This window comes from Callorhinus ursinus, unplaced genomic scaffold, assembly GCF_003265705.2.
Source record: "Callorhinus ursinus isolate GAN/ISIS: 27379988/994484 unplaced genomic scaffold, GSC_fseal_2.0 scaffold10, whole genome shotgun sequence".
NCBI classification, from domain to species: domain Eukaryota; kingdom Metazoa; phylum Chordata; class Mammalia; order Carnivora; family Otariidae; genus Callorhinus; species Callorhinus ursinus.
Genome location: NW_027397072.1, coordinates 65,281,926 through 65,301,510, shown reverse-complemented (window position 1 = coordinate 65,301,510; position 19,585 = coordinate 65,281,926). Strand labels below are relative to the sequence as shown.

The 19,585-nt window shown below is 37.7% G+C and overlaps 1 long non-coding RNA gene across 2 annotated transcripts in view; it reads left to right on the top strand.

The window, feature by feature from the left end:
- LOC112821565 (uncharacterized) overlaps window positions 1-19,585 on the top strand; it is a 490,026-nt gene that overhangs the window by 409,758 nt on the left and 60,683 nt on the right. The window contains exon 8 of one of the 2 annotated variants that reach the window (XR_012379825.1): window positions 17,706-18,422. The exons of the other annotated variant lie outside the window; for it this stretch is intronic. This is a non-coding gene — a long non-coding RNA (uncharacterized lncRNA). Of the gene's footprint in view, window positions 1-17,705; window positions 18,423-19,585 lie in introns of those variants that run through there. 2 annotated transcript variants of the gene reach the window in all.

The following is a 19,585-nucleotide window of genomic DNA, read 5'->3' as shown; positions in this document are numbered from 1 at the left end:
CCTGTCAGGACAGGTCTGGATATTTGTGAATGGGGTTTTCCTAAGGCGAGGCTCCCCCCCACCCATGGAAGGAGCAGTGACAGGCCCTAGCAAATGGGAATCCCAGGCAGAGTCACTGCCTCTGAGGAACAGTGACTTTCCACAACAAGTGGCAAGCGTGCTCTTGAATTTATAGGTTGAATTCATAGGTTTTTAAGAGATCCAGAACACAACTCTTTCTTATTTCTTCTCTACTCAAACACTACCAGGTGAGACTATAAAAATAGCGAGTGGAATTTACCTCAGAAATTCACCTGTAATATTTCCTGACCTCCTCAAAAATTTAGAGGTAGGAAGAAGTAGAGTTGCGGAACAGGTTGATTAGCCTCTTCGCAACGAATCCCTTAGAGGAGGAAGCTGGTTCCAACCTTCCTGAAGGTGACTGACCTGAGATTTGCCTGCCTGAGTCTCCTTCTCAGAGCTCTTGGTCTCCATTAACACACAGTGATTTACATAAAATGCATTCATTCAAGAATTGAGGGCAAGGAGGTATTTCAAGATATAACAAATAATAATAATGACATTAATATTATTAATATAGAGTCGATACTAATGTAGACCAAATATCACTGGGCACACATTTTCCTTCCTTTCCATGAAATCTCTGTCATTGGTTTTGGTCTTCTTTGTGCCTGTCTAACTGATATATTGGCCAATCCCCAAACTAAGATCCAGAAGGTATGTTATGACAGTGGCCATCTGAAAGCACACCCCAGTAAGCCCTGCTCCCCGGCCATTTGCTTGCTCCCCACCTGCATGAGCAGGAGACAAGTCCCAATGAACACGGACTGTCCAAGTTATCACACTCCTTTCACGGCCCGGGAGGGAAAACAAAAGAGCAGTGGGCAGCCCATCAGGGATACAACCTAACCTATACCCCATGTTATAAAACTGGACCGATAAGAACCAGGGACAAGTTGTTTTACCTGAATTTATTGCCTAGCAACAAAGCATCTTCCTCGAGAGAATGCTCTTCTGTGGGTTACCAAGTAACTGGCTGTGACAATGACCAAACAGCTGGCCAACTAATCTACATACCATTTAACCCCAGCCAGCTGAACACGGGACCGTGGACAGCTCACTAACAATAGATACAATCTAATATTTTATTTAAGAACTGACAGAGGCCACAGTTGTATGGGTCCTGCAGCCTGTGGACGTCACTATTTTAATTTGGACATCTGGTTCTCCAGGACCTGCTGTGCTGAAAGGGTTGTCAAAGCAGGGGAGGCACGCAGACCAGTTTCCATCAGAAGGCTACACTGTGCAGCTTTTGGGGAAAATACTTCCTGTAACTGAACACAAAGTGCAAAGTTTTGTTGAGAATGAAAAACCTGCAAAGACAGTCATTTAAAGAAAGGCAAAACCAAGTTTGGTCCTTCCTAATTTCTTACAGGTAAATGCTGAGTTGGCTTGGCTGTAGAATACAACACATAGAGAATAGATTAAAACCTTCTAGTACGGTTAGATGTAGACAAGTATTTAGCACCATTTTGACACAGGAAGATTGGACTTAGATGTTCTTGTTCTAAAGGACTCTATTATAAGCCATGATTACATACCAAGTCATTTCTGTTCTGGACTCCAAAGGAGAAAAAGAACACAACCATAGGTATATCTGTTTGCATACATTATTCACATTCACGTCTTTAGGATTTTTGCTTATATCTGGAAATACTTTCCCCTGTATCTGTGACCCCCAAAGTGTCAATGCTTCACGTTGCAGACTTACACATTTTCCACCCACAAACAGCTGTGGAAGGTGATCTGTTGCACAGTAGAATGTCCAGAATAATTTAGAGGAGACCTCATTACGATCTCTCCCCTGTGTACCTCCACAAGACCCACTATGGGCACCAGAGAGAACCCATTTCTAGGAAATGGAATCATGAGAAGGTGAAACCCATCTTTTTTTTAAAGATTTTTTATTTATTTGTCAGAGAGAGAGAGAGAGAGGGCACAAGCAGAGGGGAGCGGCAGGCAGAGAGAGAAGCAGGCTCCCTACTGAGCAGGGAACCTGATGCGGGGCTCCAACCCAGGACCCTGGGATCATGACCTGAGCTGAAGGCAGCCATTTAACTGACTGAGCCACTCAGGCGCCCCTGAAACCCATCTTTTAAAAACAAACATACCAGACAGAACCTCCACATGTTACTCATGAGTGGGTCATTTTTGAAAGCTTTGTTTCTGTTTCAGTTGTGCTGCTATGTGCTACAACAGACTTCACTGGAACTCTTCAGAATTGGTTTACTATCACTTAATAAAGCCCATGGTCTTCAGAGCCGCATTTCACTTGGGGCCAACTAAATAATCCAGCACCTAGAATGGTTGGCACACAGCTACCCTCAGTATATACGTGTGGAATGAACCTAGCTTCATCTACCCGTCTTAGTAACCAGAAAGCTGTAAGTGAACTTGATTCAAAAATTCAAATTGACATCCACTAGATGGAGATTTGCCATTTTTGAAACTATTCAAAGGAATCTAATGTTTCTAAGAAGGTACATTCCTCACTCTTTTATTCACTTAACAAATGTTTATAAGGTGCCATCTATGAGCAGGTACTATTCTAGGTCTTGGGTTATGGTGGCGAACTAGACAGAAGAGCTCTTGGCTATCAGCAAAGGGAGACAGAAATAAGCACATCTATAATAAAATGGAAGTAATTATATATACCAATGGGAAAAACGAAGCAGAAAGCAGGAGAGAGAGTGAGGGATGGGAGGATAAGAGTCTCTAAGGAGATGGCATTTGAGCAGAGACCCAAAAAGATGAGGGGGCAAGACTTAGGAAATCTGGGAAGAGGGCTTTATGGGGAAGCAATGGGAAGTGCAAAAGCCCCAACGTAGCTATTATAATTTAAAAAACAATTAGTGTAGACAATAGTATTTTTGTAGTAATTGAACCCCCCCAAAGCATCCACTTTGTAGGAGGGAAATATTTACTGCATGCAGGCATTTGCTGTATAAATCTTATTAATCCAATCCTAGGACTGCTATGGTTCCTACTGAATAATTTTTCAGTAAGTGTTCTGAACCTTTTTCTTATGTGATAATCTTTGAGATGCCAAGAGTCCTTTGAAACCATATAATGTTTGCAGGATGTTTAAAATGTATGCATTGTGACCTGTATCCTGCATGACCTGATGTTGGAGTTGTTTGTGGGTTTGTCATGCTTCCTTGCTAGAGTGGAAGCTTCTGAGGGGCATGGACTCCATCTTTACCTTTGTATCCTGCCCACTCTGCAGTGTGGGGTCTTCCATACAATAGGTGCTCAATAAATATGTATCTTAAAAGAGCATGAATATAATAAAACAAAGAATTTAGCACACCACCAAGCTGACTCTGTGCCCCACTCACAATTTCCCACCCACATGCCGTCCCATCCGAACCATGCTCTTGAGAGGATTCCACTTTTTTTAAGAGAGAGAGAAAGGAAGGTGTAGAGGAGAGGGAGAGAGAGAATCTTAACCAGGCTGCGTGCCCAGTGTAGAGCCTGACGCAGGGCTCGCTCTCGCAACCCTGAGATCCTGACCTGAGCCAAAATCAAAAGTCAGACACTTAATTAAATGAGCCACCAGGTATTCCTAAGAGGATTCCATTTTATCCAGAACTAGTTACTTACTGTCTATCTTTCTTGGCATATCATATGCCAGGCAAGGAGATGAATTTCTCTGCCTTCTAGGTCTGGCTTGTTTCTTCCTCTTAGAATGTTCTTATTGATAAGTGGCCCATTGTGTTTTGCCTTGGTCACAGCTAAGAATAAAGGAAAAAATCTGACCCGACTTACCAGAATAGTGCAATAGCAGAGTTTGACAACCTGAGGGTTGTTCATGCTTCTGAAATGGTGCTAAAATTTGATCAGACAGGCCCCTGTAAATTCTAATGTCTTTAGGACTTCACATAATTTTCCAGTCCTGTACATTCTAGAGGCAGTGGCTTTTCTATACTTTTATGAATATATTGGTTATTTTTAGTGATAAAAATCCCTCTTAATGTTTTGAGAAATAATTCAAATACTATGTATTTTCCATGAGTATGTAACCCTCTGGGTATTTCGTACCTATTTCATTAATCAAGTTAATAATCCCAATATGAATAATAGCTGTCATTTATTAAATGTGCCAGCCATTTTATATATTTCACCTTTCATCCTCAAACCAACTCTGCATGAAATATTGCCATCCCCATTTTAAAAATGAGGAAACTGAGGCTCCAAAAATCTTAACAGGGCGGCTGGGTGGCTCAGTTGGTTGAGTGTCCAACTCTTGGTTTTGGCTCAGGTTATGATCTCATGGGTTGTGAGATCGAGGCCTGCATGTGGCTCTGTGCTCAGTGGAGAGTCTACTCGAAAGACTCTCTCCCTCTGCCCCTTCCCCAGTTCTCTCTCTCCCTCTCTCAAATAAATAAATAAATACCTTTTTAAAAAAAGAAAAATAAAGCTTAACAATTTTCTGGGATTCAAAACTGGTCTACTGGGCTCTGAAGTTCATGCTTTTTCCAGTATATTGCAAACATTTCATTCTTTTCCTTAGTAAAAAAATTTTTTGGTATGAGAACAATTTGAAGTCTCTGACCCTAATACAGATGTAATTCCCTGAACTTTCAACATTTATTCAGCAAGACATTCATTAAGAACCTACTCTTGCTCATGTCCTGTACTATCTGCTGTAAAACAGCATTAGTAAGAGAGAACACCTCCCTACAAGGATCTGTAAGTGTAGCTGGGAGGACAAAGATATATTCAGCCTATGAACTCACAGTTAGGATAAGAGTTAGAGTGGAGCTACAAACTTGGGGCTAAAAGACACAGGTGAGAAGTTTTGCTGGGACAATGGCAGCTAAGGAAGATTGACTGTTTCATCCATGCCTTGAGGGACGAGGGGTATCCACTGGGCAGAGAAAGTCTGGTGACTATTCTAGTCAACATGACGGTGAGAATGGTGGAGTGGATGAGTATGAGAAGTGGTTTTCAGAGAAGTGTCTGTCACTTACTGAGGCTGGACTGTAGCAATGTAGCAATGACTGTGGAGGGTGGTGGTGGGGTTGAAAGTTGGAACATGTCATGAAAAGTGACCTGAGAATTCACCCTAAATTGAATACTTGACAGTATCACTACAAAACATTCCTGGTTTTTCTTCTTTTGGTCTTTTATTTTCTTTCTTTCCTGATTATTGGATTTATGTAGGTCTGTGGGGGAAATTTTGGAAAGTACAGGCAGGTGTAATAAATCAGAAAAATAAAAAGTCACCCTTGTCTAGTACTCCGAGCATACTATTCTTCACATATTGGAGGTAATCTCAACTAATAAAACTTTATAGTTGGCTTTTCTTGCTTAATGGAGCTCCATATTTGCATCACAATACCATCAAATGTGTAATAGATGTGTCTTTGGTGCCTGTCCATCCCATGTCCCTGTCTTTGGGGTTGCCTTGGACCGTGACCTGCTGAGAAGAAATTAGGTCTCACCAGTTCCCTGTCCATGGGACTTTTTTTTTTTTTTTTTGTCCAGTGGCCATATCTGGCTGAACTAAGTACAGATACCTGACCCAAGTTGAGTCTGTTATATCTTCTTCCCAGAAGTTTAGAACGAGGGCACTGAAAGACTGAGTCATTACAATGGTACTGGGTTCTGGAGCCAGATTTGGCATCAAGGTCAGTTACAGTCACATGCAAACTAAAGTTGTAGAAGAGAAGTGGGCATGGTTCCTTTCATAGAAAGAGAGAGAGTGAATAGAGGAGGTATGCAGAGGGCCAGAGAAAAGAGACCATGTGGACCAGAGAGAGATGAAGATGAAGAGGGTAGCTGCCTAAGCATCTTCCTGTTCCCACGAATCCACCTGTACTTCCTGTACTTCATTTCAGTTAGATTCTTCATCAGTTTTTCACAGGAAGTCATTGTGAATAGATACCCATTCCTTTCAACAAAAAATTATAGTAATTTACTTAACTTTTTTTAAGCCTTAAGAATTTCTTTCCCTATTTTTGCTTTTGGTGTTTTTAAAAAATAAATATGCTTTGCAATTTTTGATAGTTATGTCTTTGGTCTTTTTCTTTGTCATTACTTACGTTGCACTTACACTTAAATATTCTTTTCCTAATCAGAGATTAGGTAAAAATTCACCCCTAACTTTTTTATAGATTTGAAAAAAAATGATATTGCCTTTATTTAAATCTAATCCATATGGAATTTATTTTTCTGTATGTGTGAGACAAGGCTATAACTAAAATATATTTTAAAATGAAAACAGCTAATTAGTTGTTGCAGAATCATCCTCTCCTTTCCCACTGATTTGTGATACCTCCTTGATCATATGTTAAGTGTGTGTGTGTGTGTGTGTGTGTGTGTGTGTATAATTCACATGGGTCTCTTACTAGTTTATCTATTCTATTTATTCAAAAGAAAATATTTTAAAAATAAAGAAAATAGTTTTAGTCTGTGGTCAGTAAAGATCACTTGAGAAATTGACTGGATTCTGAGGAGGATGGTGCTATGTTAGAGAACTTAGGTTAGCACATCATTTGATGCCTATGACTTTACTCTCCAGACACTGAAAGACAAGTTGATATTTATATTGGAATGCTTCCATCTTCTTTCTGGGGCAGCTTGGGTAACCCTGACAATTCTGGTAGTTTTTGAAGATTTGATATAGGTTTTCTATTACAGAATTTCAACTTATGAAATTGTGTTTTATTTTAGAAAACACAAAACTATCCAGAGTTTAAAAATGTGCTACATTGGAGCACCTGGCAGAGATGCCAAGCACATACTGTCATTTTCTCTTTTTGTTTCTGTAGTATGTTAATTGATTAGGTTCTCCCTTACCACGGAACTTGGATACAACATCAAAATTCTTCTAAACACAGTGCTCCAAGCAACTACTATTACCAGTTGGTATTGACTGATAAAATGTAATCTATTTTCAGATTAATTCTAGCAAAGAATATAAATTCCTAAGTTGAAGGTGAAATAGAGGAAAAAACCTTCATAAAAGTGAGTTTAGAGGGAACATACCTCAATATAATAAATGTTATATATGAAAAACCCACAGCTAATATCATATTCAATGGTGAAAATTGAGAGCTTATTCCCTTATATCAAGAAAAAGACAAGGCTTGTCCACTCTCACCACTTTCATTCAACACAGTATTGGAAGTCATAGCCACAGCAATCAGACAAGAAAAAGGAAGGAAGTAAGGCAGGCAGACAGGCAGGAAGAGAAATAATAAAGGAAATAAAGAAAAAGACATCCATAGTCGTAAGCAAGAAGTAAAACTTTCACTATTTGCAGATGGCATAATTGATACCAGATATGGAAAACCTTAAACACTACACAAAAGCAAAACTGATAAATTCAGTAAAGTTGCAGGATACAAAACTAATAATACAAATATCTCTTGTGTAGTTCTATATACTAATAATGAAGTAGCAGAGAGAAAAATTAAGAAAACCATCCCATTTACAACTGCATCAAAAATAGTAAAGTACCCAGGAATAAACTTAATCAAGGAAGTGAAAGACCTGTATTCTGAAAATTATGTTGTTAAAATATCCATACTACCCAAAGCAAGCTACACATTTGATTTAATCCCTATCAAAATACCAACAGTATTTTTCACAGAACTAGAACAAATAATCCTAAAATTTTTATGGAACCACAAAGACCCTGAATAGCTAAAGCAATCTTGAAAAAGAAGAACAAAACCAAAGGTATCACAATCCCAGACATCAAGATATACTACAAAGCAATAGCTATAGTAAAACAGTATAGTACAGCATAAAAATAGACACACGGATCAATGGAACAGAATAGAGAGCCCAGAAATAAACCCACGGTTATATGGTCAATTAATCTTTGACAAAGAAGGCAAGAACATGCAATGGGAAAAGGACACTCTCTTCAACAAACAGTGTTGGAAAAACTGAACAGCTACATGCAAAAGAATAAAACCAGACAACTGTCTTATACCATACACAAAAATAAACTCAAAATGGATTAAAGAGTTCATGTGAGACCTGAAACCATAAAAATCCTAGAAGAGTTCATAGGCAGTAATTTCTCTGACATTGGCCATAACACCTTTCTAGATACATCTTCTGAGGCAAGGGAAACAAAACCAAAAATAAACTATTGCAACTGCATCAAAATAAAAATCTTATGCACAGCAAAGGAAACAATCAACAGAACTAAAAGACAACCTACTGAATGGGAGAAGCTATTTGCAAATGACATATCTGATGAAGCATTAGTATTCAAAATATATAAAGAACTTATAGAACCCAACACACAAAAAATAAATAACCCAATTAAAAAATGAGCAGATGACATGAACAAACATTTCTCCAAAGAAGACATACAGATGGCCAATATCATTAATCATCAGGGAAAAACAAATCAAAATCACCATGAGATACCACCACACACCTGTCAGAATGGCTAAAATCAACAACACAGGAAATGACAAGTTGTTGGCAAGGATGTGGAGAAAAAGGAACCCTCGTGCACTGTTGGTGGGAATGCAAACCGGTGCGGCCACTGTGAAAAACAGTGTGGAGGTTCCTCAAAAAATTGAAAACAGAATTGCCATGTGACCCAGTAATTCTACTACTGGGTATTTACCCAAAGAATACAAAAATACTAATTTGAAGGGATATATGCACCCTTATGTTTATTGCAGCATTATTTATAATAGGCAAACTGGAAGCAGTCCAAGTTCCCACTGATGAAAGGATAAAAAAGAAGTGGTATATATACATATATACAATGGATTATTACTTGGCCATACAAAAGAATGAAATCTTGCCATTCCCAAACAACGCGATGGATCTGGAGAATACAGTGGTAAGCAAAATAAGTCAGTCAGAAAAAGACAAATATCATATGATTTCATTCATATGTGGAATTTAAGAAACAAAACAAAACAAAAAAAGAGGCAAACCAAGAAACAGACTCTTAACTATCGAGAGCAAACTGATGGTTATCAGAGGGGAGGTGGGTGGGGTAGGATGAAATAGGTGATGGGGATTAAGACTACAGTTATCATGATGAACACTGAGTAATGTATAGAATTGTCGAATCACTGTATTGTACACCTGAAACTAATACAACATTGTATGTTAACTATACTGGAATTTTTTTTAAAACGTAGAGGAGCTATATTATAGAAATGTCTGGAATAAATTTAGAGAAGCATTCTTAAACTTTTTTTGACTGCAAACTATAATAATTAAGACATTTTACCTTTCCCGCTTAGCCATATAAAGAGGAGGACAATTGGACAAATGATTGATGCATTTTTTTAAAAAGGTACTTTATACTAACTCTGCAATATTGGAATGAAATAGGTTAGCCTTTAAAAAATTCTTATTATTCAGAAATAAAACTCTTATGTTCGATATTCTGAGATTGGTATAATCAGACAGAATGATTTTTGTCCCCGTCTCTTTGGATTAATCTGAAGGGAAAAATCCAAATTTTTATTGGATTGAACTTGAACTTAGGTGCCCCCTCAAAGCTTAGAATAAACCTCAGTAGAAATTTGCTAGTATGTAGAAAAAATTTCCACCATCATCATTTTTTAGCTCAGACAATATTCATTTGGTTTGTGGTAGATTTACAGGTTTGAGGACTATCATCTCCCCTTATGCCTAATCGTTATTTAGTTAATAAAACAACAATTCCGGACTGGACTCTTAATATTGCAAGCCATGTGACCTTACCCAGCTTACTTAAATTTGCTAATTTGAAACCCCACAATAGTTTTATATTACTTAAAATTCTATGTGCTTTAAAAAAACTATATCAAACTTGAATGTCTCTTCTTTTAAGAAGTTTTGATCATTTCAGTTATAGTTTGCATTTGTTCTCTCAATGTTTTATCCTGTGTTAAACTAAATAAGATGAAGTGATGTTAAGACGTGTTAAACCAAGCAAAGTGAAATAATGCTAGGGGTATGTTAAACCAAGCAAGGTCAAGTGAAGTTAGGAGTGTGCTTAGAGATTGGATGAGGATGGAGAGTGGAGAAAAAATGTGCTGACCTTGTATCTTCCAAAGCAGATTGCACAGCATTACCTTTTATCCTCTGGTGATTTAGCATTTGGCTTTGGCATTTTAAAGTAGGCAGAGGGGATATTTCTAGGGTTTAATAACCATTGTTTTCATCTTTGTCATTAGGGTCCAGAAGTTTCTAAGATTGCAAGCGTTCCAAAGTGTAATCACTACCCTCTGCTAGGGCTCAAAGTTGGAATGTCTTATCAGGATTTCAGTTATGGCAGCTTTTTCTTTTCTGGTAGTTCCAGAATGAGAAATCCCTGGATTTAATCAGCACCCCTTACTGAAGAGACCTAGTGAGAGATGGATGATGCTTGGTGGTAAGATAAGATGACATTCACAGAAAACGGGTGATTCTGGCAGGAAAAACAAGCAGACAGTTGAATAGTTCAGAAATAACTGCTTTTACAGCACAGAAGGTAACATGTGCCAGACTTGGAGTGCCTGTGAGGTGGCTACTGACTTTAGAGTTGAGGACCATGGAAATTTAACCTGCTGTCAGGCTTTGATCACAGTATGGAAGCATTGCCTCACTGGCTGAGGATTAGAAATTTGAAACAGTAGAAAACTTGGGATGTTATAATTCAGCATAATCATGACAATCTTAAAACTACATGCTCATGGATGTAAAATTCCAATCAAAAGGTAAGAATGCCAAATGAAAAGTGTGTTTCTTTCCATTATGCATAGCCCTATTCCCAAGAGGCTACCACCTACAATATTTTCTGTTTTAGCTCTTCCAATGGTTATCACTATAGCTCTAAATATCAATTCTATAAAACTTTAAGTATCTATTTTTTAGCTTATAAGTTCATCTCGTTACTCTTCGCTGTAAAAAAAAATGCCTATATCAGCTCACATCTACCAGCCCTCTTCCTTTTTCCTTATATCTTCTCCCATTTTTTTTTCTTTTGGTTCTCCTCTTGGTTATACTTAAATAATATATTTGGCTTTTATTCTTGTTCCATCGATCTCAGAGATATTGGGTAACACCCATGGTATAAGGTATGTTAGAGTTGATGACCCCTATGCTTTCTCCCATCTCTCTTCCTCAACTGCTCTCCTGCTGGTCAATTCTACCATCATTTTTACATCACCAAGGCTTAAAGCATTTACATTCTGAATAGCAATTTTAATTAAGTCGTCCATGCTTTTGCCTATATATTAATTCTGAAAACCAAAGAGAAATGAACATCATTGACAATATTATGATGTTGCTTAATATCATCTGCAGAACCAGAGTGTAACTGTAAAGATGTAATTTATGTTCTTAAATCAAATCTGCTTAAAGTAGAATATTTCAAGTTCCACGTTCAAGATTTTCTTTTCTTAGACTCCATAAATGTACTATAATCATGCCTCATATTTTTGCCATGAATTTTTGTACAGCATTTTATTTTTCCTGGAATTTCTAGTTTCCTTTAATTTTTCTTGTTGACACAGAAATGTAAACTTTCTTCATTATGCACCCCCCAAAAGCCAACCCACAGATTCTTCAGTCAGCTGCATTCGTGTCTGCTCAGTTCCAGGGCTCCTTTTGTGAAATAACAGCTCTCACCTTCATTGTAGCTCCTCTTGTGCCTTTTCTTGTACTTTATGCCTTTCTCTCTTTTCTTTTTTATCCGTTAGTGTAATCTCATATGCTGTTCATCTTCAAGGAATTTGTTTTTACCTTGGGCCTATTCAAGTTCTATTCTTCACTTCCTAGAACTTTTACGACTTTTATTTATTGTTTTTAGTATCTTTACTGTCATTTCAATGGGTTTGAGAAAGAAATGGAGGTAAAAATATTTTCTAGGTCCAATATATTGCATTGGTCCAATATATTGCATTGGTCCAATATATTGCATTGAACTTTTACAACTTTTATTTATTTATTTATTTGAGTATCTTTACTGTCATTTCAATGGGTTTGAGAAATAAATGGAGGTAAAAATATTTTGTAGGTCCAATATATTGCATTGGAGATCCCAAATTCTTGACTTACTGGCAAAGACATTGAGATCAGAAGGAAAAATAAACATCTAAAATTTAAAGATTTCCCCCAGAACGTAACTTAGGGAGCACTTACTGTAATGTGCACAGAAGTTCTGTTTTAAAATTGGAGTACCTTTTCCATTTATTTGATCTCATAACCTGCTTAGAATGAAGATACCACTTGAAATTAATGGTACTGCAAACACTGCTGGTGTCGCATTGGCCCAAAGCAGGTATGATCATCCTAAGTCCTGGGAATGGAGCCTCAGTTTATCAATAAAAGAGATTCAACGACTACGACTCCAGAGTTGTCTGGGGACAGAATACAGTTCCTGATAGAGACTTTGAATACAACATGTGAGTTTCTTGGATTCTGGGAATCACCACATAGGGCCAAGGGGTTCGGGTCTTTACTGGAAAAGGAGCCTGTGTTGCTGCTGGCTGTTTCTAAAAGGAGTTTCAAACTTGAGCAGGTTTTTTTCCTCCACTCTCAAGTACAGAAATTGCCTCCTAAAGGAGATAATGTGGAAATCATTTTGTAAAGTTAGACTCCAGAAGGAGAGACAGTTGACTAACAGGATGCCTTGAGAAGTCTGGAGACAGAGTTTGTGTGTGGCAGCCAAGTGGGGAAACAGAAGTGATGGGAGGTGGCTCCAAGGCCCACTGGATTAAGAATATTCTTAATGTGTTCTTGGAAGAGCTCTTTTATTTGTCCATGTTGAAATTGCTTTGTGGTGCTGGGAAAAACCTGAAAGAGCTATTTATGATACTTACGCACTGGCCAGTGATGTTCCTAGAAGTCGATGGTAGTAGAGACTGAGGGAGGTTTTAGAGTAAAGACCATCGGTGTTGTTGAAGTGCCGCCTCCTAACATGGCTCTCTTGGCTTGCCTAGGTACAAAGAACCAAGTCCCTATCTCTACAGAGATTCTTTTCTTGCCCTCGAAGATCTCTGAGGAGTATTTGGTGGGTGGGTGGGGGCTATGAGAGGACTGAGGGTGGATAGCATCAAGAGACTCTGTGATAGGTAAAAAGCCAGAGTAATGTGTGGTATTCATGAAATGTGAAAATAATAATATGTGAATTTATAAAAACTCTAAATCAAAGAAACACCCCATGAGTACCTGAATTCTAACTAGATGTAAAACATTGCTATTCAAATCCTCTGTTTGTGGAGAAATAACTCCCCTGCCAATTAGAAGCTTGCTTGAATCAGTACACTACTAGTTAAGTGGTGCCAACAGTCTCATCCTTTTAAGGTAAGTTTTTGTTTAACATAAATAGAAGTGCTCGATAAATTTTCACAAAGTGAGCACAACCGATACCTACTACTCAAATCAAGAAACAGATGTAATTGTAAGTGGAATTGTTTTTTTTTTTTAATTTCTCTTTCTGGTAGTTTGTTATTAATGTACAGAAATACTACAGATTTTTGTATGTCGATTTTGTATCCTACAACTTTACCGAATTTGTTTATTAGTTTTAACAGTTTTTGGTGGAGTCTTTACGGCTTTATATATATAGTCTCATGTCATCTGCAAATAGTAACAGTGTCACTTTTCCTTTCCTATTTGGATGACTTTTATTTCTTTTTCTTGCCTAATTTCTTTAGCTAGGACTTCCAGAACTATGTTGAATAAAAGTGGCAAGGGTATTGGTATACAGACACATAGTCAATAGAACACAGTAGAGAGCCCAGATATAAACTCATGCATATATGATTAATTAATCTTTGATAAAGGAGCCAAGAATAAATTATGGAAAAGAATTGTCTCTTCAATAAATGGTGTGGGGAAAGCTGGATGTCCAAATGCAAAGGAATGAAACTCTACCTCTGTCTTACATCATACACAAAAGTCAACCCAATATAGATTAAAGATTTCAACACGAGATCTGAAACCATAAAACTAGAAGGAAACATAAGGGGTAAGCTCTTTAACATTGGTCTTGGCAATGTTTTTTGGATTTGATATCAAAAGCAAAGGGCAACAAAAGCTAAAATAAACAAGTGGGGCTACATCAGACTTAAAAGCCTCTGCACAGCAAAGGAAACCACCAACAAAATGAAAAGGAAACCTATGGAATGGGAGAAAATAATTTGCAAACCCATCTGATAAAGAGTTAGTATCTAAAATATACAAAGAACTCATATAATTCAATAGAAAAAAGCCCAAATAACCCAATTTTAAAAAATGGGCAAAGGAACTCACTAGACATTTTTCCAAAGAAGATCTACAAATGGCAAATAGGTGCTCAACATCACTAATCATCAGGGAAATGCAAATTAAAACCATGATGGGATGCTACCTCACACCTATTAGAATATCTGTTATCAAAAAGGCAAGAGATAACAAATGCTGGTGAGGATGTAGAAGAAAGGGAACATCTGTGCACTGTTAGAATGTAAATTGGTGCAGCCACTATGGAAAACAGTATGGAGAATCCTCAAGAAATAAGAAATAGAATTACCATATGATCCAACAATCCCACTTCTGGCTAAATGTCCAAAGTAAATGCAATCACTCTCTCAAAGAGATATCTGTACTGCCATGTTCACTGCAGTATTATTCACAATAGCCATGGGATGGAAACAACCTAAGTGTCCATCAGCAGATACATGGATAAAGAAGATGTGATATATACATACAATGGAGTATTAGTCAGCCTTAAAAAAAAAAAGGAAATCCTGCCATTTGCAACAATATGGATGAACTTGGAGGGCATTATGCTAAGTGAAATAAGCCAGATTGAGAAAGACAAATACTGAATGGTGTCACTTATATGTGGAATTTTAAAAGAAAAAAAAAGTCAAATTCATAGAAACAGTAGAATGGTGGTTGAGGCTGGGAGGTGGGGGAAATAGGGAGAGGTTGGTAAAAGGGTACAAACTTTTAGTTATAAGAGGAATAAGGTCTGAGGATCTAATGTATAACATGGTGGCTATAATTGATAATACTGAATTATGTAATTGAAATTTGCTAAGAGAGTAGAACTTAAGTGTTCTCACACAAAAAAATGTAAATATGTGAGGTGATGCATGTGTTGACTCAATGTTGAGAATCCTTTTGTAATGTATGTGCATCAAATCATCATGTTGTTCACTTTAAATATATTTCAATTTTGTCAGTTATACCTCAGTAAATTTGAGGTATAACAAGAAAATAAAAGAAAGAACATTTTGGTCTGGAACTAAAACATTGATTTCTTAAACTGTAATTGAGTCCTGGTATATGATTTCAATTTTTGGTTAAGATTTGGGCTGACAACAAGGTTAGTAATGGTGTTGGTTATAATGCCACCATAAGAGGAAGACAGAGGGATGTTCTAGAAAAGATCACATCAGTTGGTGATCAGCAGGATGATGTTTGCTCTCAGGTTGAATGTTTTACAATTTGAAATTTAAACCATATCTTACTCTCATCTAATTATCTAAGAAGCACTTACTGACAACCCAGCATTGTTCAGAGCTAGGCATTGTGGGCAATAAAAAGACAAATCAAACACATTCTATCCCTCTCATGTAGAACAGCAAGAGAGATCCAGCTCTGAAAGTATTATAAAATATAAAGCAGAAAGTAGTAGGTATCATAGGAAATCTACAGGCAGGTGAGATTTTTCAATATAATCTGAATCCTTTTTATTGGGGTAGGATAAAATTGATGAACTTGAATGAGTGAGAAAAAAATTGGGTTTGGGTCAGAAGGTCTGAGTTATGTCCTGCTTCTTACATTTCCTTTGTGGCCATGGGCAGGCTACTTAACCTTTTCCATCCAGATTTTACCATCTCTGAAGTGAGGACAATAGTACTTTACCTGCATACAGCACAGGGGGCTCATAAGAGACAATAGCGATAATTTTTTATAAACAGCTTATGTAAAATAGGCATTTTTTTCAGAGAACAAATATTTGTTTTTTTAAAACAAGAGATTAATTTATCTTCTTCTAATTCCAGTGAGGCGTTACTATAGGCCAGTCCTAGGAATCGCTCCATGGGTGCAATTTAATTATTTTAGGTAACACACATAAGGTAGCAAAGAGCCTCTTTATGGTGCCCCCATTAAATGTCACTCTCTTACTGGCTTGGTGAGAGCCAGTGATTTTGACTATGACACCGATTGATTTTGCTGCAAGGCAATGTGCCCAGGGTTTAGCTTTGCCACAGACCCTGGCTTTTGTTATCCTTGATCCTCTCCGGTCCTTCCCCAGTGCCCACTGTTTGCTGAATGTAGCCGATACTTCAGGTTGTAAGTGGGCTAAGGTGGGAGAGAAGCACCTGAACCAGTGATTGTCAGCCCTAACTGCCCATTAGAATCACTGGAGGAACTTCAAAGATAGGCTAACGGCCAACCCCATCCCAGAGATTCTGATTGAGCCGTCTGGGGTGGCCCAGGTTTTGTTAGTTAACAAAATCTCCCTGGGTGATTCTAATGCACAGATGCTGCTGAACTACACTAGTTTGGAGTACACCAGAATCACACAGAGAACATGAGGAAATGCAGGCTCTGGGTCCTCACTCCCAGAGCTGCTGAATCCAGAGACATGGGCTAGAGCCCACACATTAACTTTTAAATATTCCGAAGCAGCTGATCTGGTGGCCACACTTTGAGAAACACTGTTTTAAATAGTGTCTTAGACACAGTATCAATGTGGTAATAGCCATTTTGTGACCACTTCACTATGGGGATTAGAGGCCACTGGAGAGCCACACTTTTCCATACTTGGAAATTAATTTTTCTAGTTTATGCATTCAAAACAGTTTCTCTAACACCTCTCAATTCAAGGCACTGTGTTGGGGCTGCAGGGGATACAAAGGGTGAATCAAACATAGATGCTATTCATTAAGAACCTACAGGCAGATGGGGGCTGAACAGAAAACTGTAATTCATAGCTTACATAAGTTTTACTTCTAAAGTTGGTTATAAGTATAAGGTGAAAATCATAACTAGTCAAATCACTAAGGAAGAGACACTTTGGAGGCCATTCTCCAACTTTGGGACAGAATGCTACTTCTGCAGTTGGGTCCCGCATGTGGCTGGCTTGCAGTTAGGGGATAACATCTGAAAAGGTGAGTCTTGAAATACTGAAATCGTTTTCAGTGCACTGGACCTGGAAGATTCAAGGATCCCAGCTCAGGCTCACTGAGTCATGTGTTCTTTGGGTGGGATCGAGTGGGAGGTAGTGCGGGGTGGGGGCTGTTGCTTGCACCATTTAGATAGGATTTCCTTCTCACGCTGTCACTCTCTTCATCTTTGGTTTGTTTATCTAAATTTTTTTAAGGTCAGTGGGTGCCTGATAATTCGAGACCCTTTTCTATAATATGAAAGGCGATCAAGGTGTCAAGGTAGACTGAGGCAGCCCTGTGTTGAACGAGAGAAATGTTAGTGAACTTCAAAATAACTGTGTAAAAATTGCCAAAAAGAGGAAATTTACCAGACTTTAATAATTTTCTTTACTAATGTAGCATTGTGTGTAAAAGCTATTAAAAAAAATCTGTTTATGAGGAATAAGATAAAATCCAAGAGTAAGGTTGTTTGGGCAGATTAACTGAAGTAAAAAAAAAAACACAAGAGATTGGAAAATGTACAGAAAGAGTAGGACATTAATGTATAAATGAAAGATTAATGCGTTTCTCTCCAAGGGCTCTGAAATGAAAACTGAACAGAGCAGAATCGTGTTTCACCATAGCCTTGCTTAGACCCTTGTGAATACCCTACGCTGAGCCAGACTCACAGAGACCATCCACGACGGCCAAGCTGGGAATTTCAGGACTGATCAGCTTTAAGCCTCAGGACACCTGGGACATGGCTGCCGCTGGCGGGGCTTCTAACCCGGAAAAGTCCCTTTGCTATTTTCATATCCTTTGAACATCAGGGAGCCTTTAAGCGTGGGCACGAACTGCATCCATCCATACAGAAGAGTCCTTTCAGGAACATTTGGCAAAGCCGAATCGATTGGCCCTTCGAGGATACTGGTTCCACACACGGAAATAGTCTCCGTGGACTCACGTCCCTGTATGGTTCCACCTGAGACTGACAGTGTGTGTTCAAGAGAAAGCGGGTCCTGACTTCAAGAAAACGGAAGAGGCTTATTTTCCTACATACCTTGTTGGCTTACTTTGGGGCTTCAGTTGTTTTATGTTAACTTTTGGTGACTCAGACACTGGCCGCCCCCTCCCTCCTAACATTTCAGCACCCGGGATGAGAGGACAGAGGCTCACAGACCGTATGTCTACACACATCAAGGTTCTAAATCAAGCTAACATACTGCCAGATAAAATATGTTCTTTCTTTCTACTATGTATCTTCATAATGAGAAATAAAAACAATGTGGGTAAAGCCATGTTTTTTATAGGATAGAAAGTTGGCAAATGTTAAGAATGACTAAATTTAATTATTATTGTGCACGTATGGGCCAATGACGTTTGACTAATAAAATACATGCACATTGTATCAGTTGTTTTACATTTTTTCTGTAAGATACCTTTTTCTCTTTATTTTAGCAAAATCATTACTTATATTGTTATACCTAATATTCATAATTTAAGTGGTATTTATAGAAATGAACTAAAGAATTAAAAGCTAAATATATTTGTACTCTAAAGTGTACTATTGATTATATCTTATCATAAGTATAAATTAGAGTAAATGTAAAAATAAAAACATTAAATTCACTTATCATTTCTTAAAAGTTATATTTATCTTAAAATATTCAAGATTTAATAACAGTGAGCTAAAATTACAAATTATAATTTATGAATATAACAATTTTAAATAAAAGTGTTATTTAAAATTTAAATTCTGAACATTTTTATAAGCATAAAACTAGTCACAATTCCAATGTTGAAAGTTCATCTGGTTGCCAATATAAATAATTTTTATTATTCTTCATACATATTATGTTCAGATCTACATGAAGATAAATTTAAGAGTAACATGAGTTAGTTGTTTAATGTTGTGAATGGTCTTCATCCCCTCAACTACTGCAAATATAGTGCTCATTGTGAGTATTTGCAGAATCATAAATTGGTACTTGAAGAGAAGTAAATCTTAGTTTTGTGGGAATCTGTCTGTGAGGGAAGGTTTGATAAGAGAATTAATTTGTCCTTTATCTTGCCTAAGTGCTTTTGCTGCTCAAATTCTGTTCTGCTCTTAAGCAATGTCCATTTGCACCTCAGCAGTATCACAATCCATAAACCTTCACAGCATTTGGACACAGTTGCCTTTTGTTTTGACAACATAGGACAAAATATATAGGAAAGCCTAAATGGTATTAGTCACGAGACAGAAAATTTGGGGTCTGGGTGGGTACTATGCCAGTACTGAGTGTAAAATCCTGAGTTGTGACAGAGATGCTCATATGTTTCTTATTTATTCACTCATTCATTCATTCACTTGAGAGAGAAAGGGAGAGAGAATCTTAAGCAGACTCCATGCAGAGCCTAGAGCTGGACATGGGGCTCAATCTCACGACCCTGAGATCACGACCTGAGCCAAAACCAAGAGTCCATCGCTTAACCAA